Consider the following 8,346-nt stretch of genomic DNA (forward strand, 5'->3'; position numbering starts at 1 on the left):
TCTATGATGCAAATTCGCCTTCTTGCATTAGAATCTATAGCTTTTTGTTAGTTATGCTGTGTACATTTATGTATAGATTTATATATACATTTATGTCTATACTGTGTATATTTATGTAAGAGACCTTGGTTCTAATGGATTGAGCTCTAGAGTAAGAGTCAATATGACATGAGTTCAAATTCTGCCTAAGATATAACTTATTAAATGTGTGATGCTGGGCAAGATACTCAACCAGTTTTCAGCTTCAGTTTCCTCATCTGTAAAATGGGGATAATAAGAGTATCTTCATCACAGGGTTGTTGTTAGGATCAATTGAAATAATAGATATAGTAAAGTATAGGGAAACTTAAATATCATATAAATGTTGGCCATTATTACCACACCACATTACCTTTCATGTTTGTAAGATGGTCAGGAACTTTTTGCTGGGGTGGTACAAACGCAGGGTAAAGGCCATCGCTTTTGAGATGATGGTCATACCTCATTTGAGAGCAACACTCTCTAACGTTACTAAGTTACTCAGTGTGTCACTGAGGCTGGTTGAAGATTCCAGACAATTTGCACAACCTTAGTGTTGAACGTCTGGACCATAATGGAAGTTGAAAGGGCAAATCTAAAAAGATACTTGTATTATTCCCAAGACTCAGAAATACTCAGTGGGAGAATATGTGGAGGGGGAGCTAGAAATGAGTCCACATTCAAAAGGATTGATATGCCCCACCCTCAACCGGTTCTTTTTGCATTTTCTTTCATGCATTAAGTGAGACCAAAACTAAAATGAGCTGTCAGATGAAGGAGGGGTTTAATAAGCCTCCCCATCTTCAACCTAACCACCATGTGCCCATAAGCGCATGATGCCTTTGCTTTCTTTGTGTCTCTTCTTTCCTGATCTTATTCACTTTTGTAAATATTCATACATTTCACTTAGATGGTCAGAATTATTGGCATACAATTGGGCAAAATGCCTCCTAGCTGAAGATGAATTCACTTTTTCATTTTTGATACTGGTAATTTGGTTTTCTTTTTTTAAAACAAATTAACCAATGGCTTATCTATTTGGTTATTGTTGTTTTTAAAGCAGCTCCTAATTCAATGCTGTTGGGTTTGTTTGTTTTTTTTAATTTTCAACTTTATTAACCTTTCTTTTGATTTTCAGGGATTTCTATTTTGGTGTTTATTGGGAATTTTAAATTCATTCTTTTTCTAGTTTGTTTTTTTAATTGCATGCCCAATTCATTGATCTAATATTACATTTTACAAAGCAATTATCATTAAAATAATCTGGTACCCAACAAAAAGAAAGATAAATATAAGTGGGACAGAGAAGAGATTTCATATAGGCATCCTAATGTGAAGTGTTTGATAGACATATAGAAAAAATTTGAAAAAAATTTCATTATTTAGCATACTTGGGGAGATTGGTTAATAATTTAGTGGATAGGGCAGCTGGGTGACACAGGAAATAGAGCACCACCGGCCCTTGAGACAGGAGGACCTGAGTTCAAATCCAGCCTCAGACACTTAGCACAAAAACTAGCCATGTGACCTTGGGCAAGTCACTTAACCTCAATTTCCCTACCTTTCCCCCCCTCCAAAAAGCAAAAGCAAAACAAAACAAAACAAGAATTTAGTGGAAAATGAGTTTTTTTTTTCACACTACATGTCTTAGTGAATTCCAACTGGGTAATAGACTTTAAAAACTAGAAAAAAGATAGAAAAAAGTAGAATTCTATAATTATTTAAATTGTGTAGCTGAGCTGGGCTTGGTGGTACATGCCTATAATCCCAGCTACAGGGGAGGCTGAGGCTGGTGGATCCCTTGAGCTCAGGAATTTTGAACTGCAATGAGCTAAGTCTATCAAATATCCATACTAAGTTTAGCATCAACATGGTGAGCTTCTAGGAGCAAAGGATGGGAGGAAGCAGGCTGTCTAAGGAGAGTGAAGCAGCTAAGGACCAAGTCAGTTTCTGTAAAATCATTAGAGGGATTGGGCCAAGAGTAGCACCTGTACTTCCAAACCATGCAAAATAGGGTGACCCAGTCTTTAAAAAAGGGCCAGCTCTCTATCCAATGAGTCACCTAGCTGCCCCCAATAATTATGTCCATATAAGACATAGGTAATACCAAAGGGAAGGACCTTGGCCAGGAATGGGGGGGGGGGGGAGGAATTGGATATAGGGGACCAGGAAAAGCTCTTGGAAAAGGTGCTATTTGAGCTGAGGCCTGAAGGAAGCCAGGGAAGCTGGGAATCACAGTTGAGGAGATAAGTATTCTAGATATAACCAAAAGACAAAAAAAGGCACAGAATTAAGAGAGAGTATCACATGTTAGGATGAACAAATGAGAAGCCAGATTATAGAATATTTGGAGAATAAAATGGAAGAAGACTGGAAATTTGAGAAAGGGCCTTGGGAAAGGCTTTAAATCTTTAATAGAACATTTTACGTAAAGGGTGTGTGTGTGTGTGTGTGTGTGTTCCCCACATAGGTTTTATGTCTATGTCCACATGGGTTTAGCTATTAGTGAGGGGGGGATAAACAAATACCTCTAGAATCTCACCCAATCCCTCCAAGGGACACTTTGAGTCTTCGCTGAAGGGCATTAGAGGGCCATCTTCAATTGTCTTGATCTGTATCTTGCCCCTGGACCCAGATGGCTCCAGAGGAGAGACTGAGGCTGGTGACTTTGAACGGCTCTCCCTCACTTCAATCCAATTCACTTGCAAATCATGGTACCAACCTTCCTGATGTCATGATCTTTCAAAACAAAGGACAAACAACAACAATGAAGGGCATGAAGGTGATGGGGTGATCGGGTGCCTGTGCTTGAACCTCTGTTCCAAAATCACACGCAGTTCCAAATTCACATATCTCCCTAGCCTCAAAACACTGTCTCAAGCACTCTCTCTCCTGCTCAAGGGCAGCATGCCCTAGCAAAACACTTATCTCTCTGATAGAGTATCCAGTTGCACCTATAGAATTTAGTAGTTTGAAACAGCTGTGTACTGGATCATAAAGATATTTACTACTCACTGATCTATCATATGTATCCTAGATTTAGTCATATGTACACACCCTTAAGTTTATCTTTTCTAACAAGACATTGATGGGGGCAGCCTGGGTATTTCTCAGTCAGCCCTGACTGTTAGTTGACTTAGTGACAGTTCAAGTCTAAAACCATACCTCCCTGTAGCCCCACCTTGGGCTATTTCCCAATGAACTGGATAAAATATCAGCGCAGGAGATATTAAAAGTGCGTGTTCCTTTAAGAACTGATCACCCCTTAACCACTCCCCAATCCCACCCTGACTCACGTAGTTAGCATATTTGGCATGTGTTTTACTATAGTTTATCCTATATAAACTTTAACTATATCCCTCTATGGTTGCAAGTTCCCTAAGAACTCTTGCCCGTTGTTTAGTGTAACAATAAATCTTTGCTATCTTGACTTAAAAGAATGCTTGAGGGGCGGCCAGGTGGCTCAGCGAGTAAGAGCACCAGCTCCTGTGTCGGGATGACCTGGGGATCAAATCCGGGCTCAGACATTTAGCCACACCCAGAAATAACTGGCCGTGTAACCTTGAGCAAGTTACTTAACCCCGATTGCTTTAAAAAAAAAAAAAGAATGCTTGAGTCCATGAATTCATTCCAGGTCACGTTGCCCTGGAAATTCTGGTCTCAGGATCCCCAGGAGTTTCTTCTTCAACATTTCTGGTCCCTTTAGGGACTGGGACCATGAGACCAGACGACTCTCCTCTCCTCAGAAGTGGAATATCAGACAAGAATGATATCTTTCTACCTCCCTAAATATTACCTAGGCTAGAGGAAATTATTTTTAGGCTCAAGCCACTCTCCTACTCACTACCTCACCAAAGGAGTGCCCCAAGCTGTATCTAAGGACTTAACTCCCTTCCCATTGAATACTAGTTATACAAAAGACCATCATAAAGAGTAAATAAAAAATAAGCACATTTATCTGAGCAGACAGAAAAGAAAAACCAGAGAAGTGATACAAATTAGACTATCCTAGGCAATACTCAGAGTGATTGAGCACTTTTACTGGGAGAGAGATAATTTAGCAAGAAGGTTGGGGGGGGGGGAGAAGAAGAGAGAGAGAGAGAGAGAGAATTTCCAATCTCACCCAAGGGAAATTTCCTCAGACTCGACTTCAGCAAGCTAGTGGAGAGCTGCTCCAGGCACCAGCTCCTCTACGAGTTGGCTTCTTCCAAAGGTCTTTCTTTCTTGCCAAGGACCTCTTCCTGGAGAGAGTCTGGAATTATGCATATCTTCTCTCAAAGATGGAAGCCAAAAGGTTTCTCCCAAGCTGCCTTCATGCAGACAGAAGCATTAAGTAATCATTCTCTCCACCAATGAAGAGAACCTTATGCAAAGGCCCAGACTTGAACCCACAATTACATATATTTGATGCTAGAGATGATAGGGAGTGATTGGAGATTATTGAGTGGGGGGTGGGGGGGCATCATATGGCCCAACCTGCCCTTTTAGGAAAATCACTTTGGAAGCTGAGTAAAGGGTAGAGTGGAGTGGGGAGACTCAGAGGGACCAAGAAGGTTATTGCAAATAGTTCCAGCAAAGAAGTGAGTTATAAGCTAGAGGAGATGCTTGGATCAAATGAGAGTTTTCTAAGACTGGAAGTTGCTTTGTAGACATCAGGGAAGGAACCATTAGATGTAAAAGACTGAAGACTAGAGAGAGAATGGGTGTTATGGGAACGGGAAACTGAAGATCTTCCCTGCCCCTTGGCCCCTTGATAGGAGAACCTTCCCTGATTTGAAAATATACTCTGCCCCCTAATAGGCTGAATGTGGTCACATGGAGCCTGTGGCAGGAGGCTTGTTTTTCAGGAATGCCCACACATTGTTACTTTGTGATTGGGCAGTGGGTCAAGAGGGTTATGACATTCTCTGAGCCAGGAGAAGGCTATATATATACCCTGATGTGAGGTTTTGCTTTGGGGCTCACTTTGAGAAGAGTTGTGTGATTTGACCAGATGAGACTCTGGGTAGACATTGAGCCCTCCAGCTTTGAAAAGGCAGATGTTGGTGCTTCCCTCTCTGTTAATTGACATGGTATGGATGTAATGGTCAGACAGCTGGAAGTCTGTCTGCTTATCTGTTTGTATTTTTTGTCTGCTTGTAACCTCTGTTTGTATTCTCTGAAGTTCAGGGTGCTGACCTTCCCTCCCCCCCAACTAGGTAAACGACATATATTTGATTAAAGCAAGATTGTTAACCCATTTTGAGTTGCTTTCCTTTAGAAAAGCAGATCTAGGAACCTGTGCTAGCAGCCATCCTGAGTATACTAGGGTGCTCGCTGCTACAATGGGAAAGCAGAAGAGACATTCTGCTGGAGAGTATAGAAGGGACTAGCATCAGGGTGCAGTTAGAGAGGTTTGCCATGTCAAGGAAAGAGCTGTCTCTTCATGTGAGACAGGGTGAAGGAGAAAACGGGGGAATATTTCTGAGTGACATGAGAGAAAAAGAAGATAAGAAAGGGATCCTCCTGTACCGCCACACTGTTCAGTTGCAATCAGATGAACCCTCCAGATCTCTCCAGTTTAGGACCTCCAAATCTAGACATCTCTGGATTAAGAAAGAAGAAATACAAAGGAGCTGGAACAAAGGCAAGATTCCTATCTTAGCGTGTGGAGATGGGGGGTGGGAGAATAGGCAAGTTGCAGCTTTCTTGACCCCTTTGTCAGAAAACTGTCATGGCCAGAAAGAAAGGGAGATGCTGAGGGAACAGTCACTCCTATTACTTAGCCACTGAGTTATCAGTTCTTCCAGCCCATGAAGAGGCACTTGGCCATCTCAAAGCATATCCCTTTAACCCTAAGTCCCACGTGTGGAGGACAAACTTGGCCAAGTACTTATTACATGTGTGGCAGACAATAATTCATCTTACATTAGATTCCTGCCTTTATTATGTAACCAGCCACTCTGACTCAGAACTTCCCTACATTTGTAATTACTTAGGCTTACCCAATGTACACCCCCACCCTACCTTCAAGAAGCAATCAATTAATTACTGTGGTTGGACCAATGATGCTAATTACTGGGGACAAAAAGACAAAAGTGAAACTGCTTCTACTCTTAAGGAGCTGACATTCTGAGTGGGAAGACTACAGATACATAGAGAGGGATATACAAGAAAAATGCACAGAAGTTTGGGTGAGCCAAGACATCAGCAGTTGGGGGAAGGGATCATGTAGAATGTGGCTGAGTCTTACAACAAACTAGGGATTGATTCTAAAGTAAAAGTGAGGAGGAAGTGTATTCTAGTCATGGGAGAAGGGGAGGATGGGATAGCCAGTGCAAAGAAACAGAAATGTGAGACACATTGTGAGGGACCTTAAGAAGGCCAGTTTGGAATTTTGGTGTCAAAGTGGATAGATCATCAGTCCTGGAGTCAGAAGGAACTGAGTTCAAATTTGGCCTCAAACACTTCCTAGCTGTGTGACCCTGGGCAAGTTATTTAATCCTGCTTGCCTCAGTTTCCTCATCTTTTAAAGAGCAGGAGAAGGAAATGGCAAACCACTCCAGTATCTTTGCCAAGAGAACCCCAAATGGAGTCACAGAGAGTCAGACAGAGCTGAAATGACTCCACAACAGCAAGAATATAATAAAACAAGAAAAGTAGGTTGGGGCTAGGTGGCAAAAGGCTTCAAATGCCTAACAGAGTTTATATTAGATCCTAAAAGTCATAACTATTGGAGTTTGATTAGGAAAGTGGCATGGTGAGACCTGCCCTTTAGGGAAACACTTTGGCATCTTTGTAAAGGATGGATTGGAATAGGGAGAGGCTTAGGACACCATTTCAGTAGTCTGGTGTAGCAGCAAGCACCCCAGGGTGGCTGCCAACAGGTTCTTGGATCTGCTTTGATAAAGGAAAGCAACTCAAAATGGGTTAACAAGCTTACTTTAATCTGTCAAACATATGTATCATTTACCTAGTTCAGGGGAAAAAAGGTCAGCACCCTGAACTTTAAAATATACAGACAGAATTATCAAGACAGAGAAACAGATCAAGTAGACAGTTTCCAAACTGTCCAACCATTACATCCATACCAAATCAACATCTGGGTTTCAACATCTGGGTTTTTCAAAGACGAGGAGGGGCTCTCAACAACGGCTTCCAAAAATCCAGATCAAATCACAGAACACTTCTCAAAGTGAGCCCCAAAACAAAGCTACACATCAGGGCTTATATAGCCTTCTCCTGGCTCAGAGAATGTAACAACCTTATTGACTCACTGGCCAATCAAGAAGTATCTACTGAAAAACAAGTCTCCCACCCCAGGCTCCAGGTGCACTTTAGCCTAGGGGCAGGGAAGATCTTTAAATTTGCATTTCCATTACAGATACCATTTCAGTAGTCTGGTGAGAGATGAGAGGGCCTGAACTAGACCAGTGACTCTATGAGGAGAAGGGTAACATGGAGAGAGCTCTAGATCAGGAAACAGAGAGACCAGGATTCAAATCCAACCTCAGAGACTTGCTAGTTGTGTGATTCTAGGCCAGTCTCTTCACTTTTGTCTGCCTCAGTTTCTTCATCTGTTTTTGTTGTTAAGTCATTTCAGTTGTGCCTGATTCTTGTGGACCCCATTTGGTGTTTTCTTGGCAAAGACAGTAGGGTGGTTTATCATTTCCTTCTCAAATGAGGAAGCTGAGGCAAAGAGAGTTAAGTAACTTGCCCAGGTTCACACAATTAGTAAATGTCTGAGGCCGGATTTGAAGATGTAAAATAGAGATTAAACAGCACTTAGCTCCCAGGGTTGTGAATCGATTTGTAAATCTAAACATGTTATATAAGTGCTAACTATTATTAATATTTTTTTTGGAGGGGGGAAGGCAGGGCAATGAGGGGTTAAGTGACTTGCCCAAGGTCACGAAGCTAGCAAGTGTCTGAGGTCACATTTGAACTCAGACTCCAGGATCAGTGCTCTATTCACTTTGCTGCCTAGCCTCCCCCTATTAATATTATTATTAAGAAAACAGATTTGAGAGATGTGGAGGTAGAAAAGACAAGATTTAGCAACTGACTGTATTTGTGAAGTAAGAGAAAGTAAAGAGTCAAGGATGATCCTGAGTTTGCAATACTTGGAATGTAAGCTCCTTAAGGGCAGTCGCTTCTGACCTTTCATTTGCTGCTGTCCCAGGTTTCATTGATCACCTTTAGGCAAAGTCTTTAATTAATTGAAATTGAGAATCCACCAAAAGATAAAGGAGAGGTAGGCAGTGGGCTTGCACTGTCAGTCAGTATTTCCTAAGGTTATGATGTGCCCTCAGGCACTGTGCTAAGGGCTGGGGAGACAAAAAAGGCTAA

Source organism: Petaurus breviceps, unplaced genomic scaffold (genome assembly GCF_028583685.1).
Source record: "Petaurus breviceps papuanus isolate PSGF00001 unplaced genomic scaffold, PetGlider_PUasm1.0 172, whole genome shotgun sequence".
NCBI lineage: Eukaryota > Metazoa > Chordata > Mammalia > Diprotodontia > Petauridae > Petaurus > Petaurus breviceps.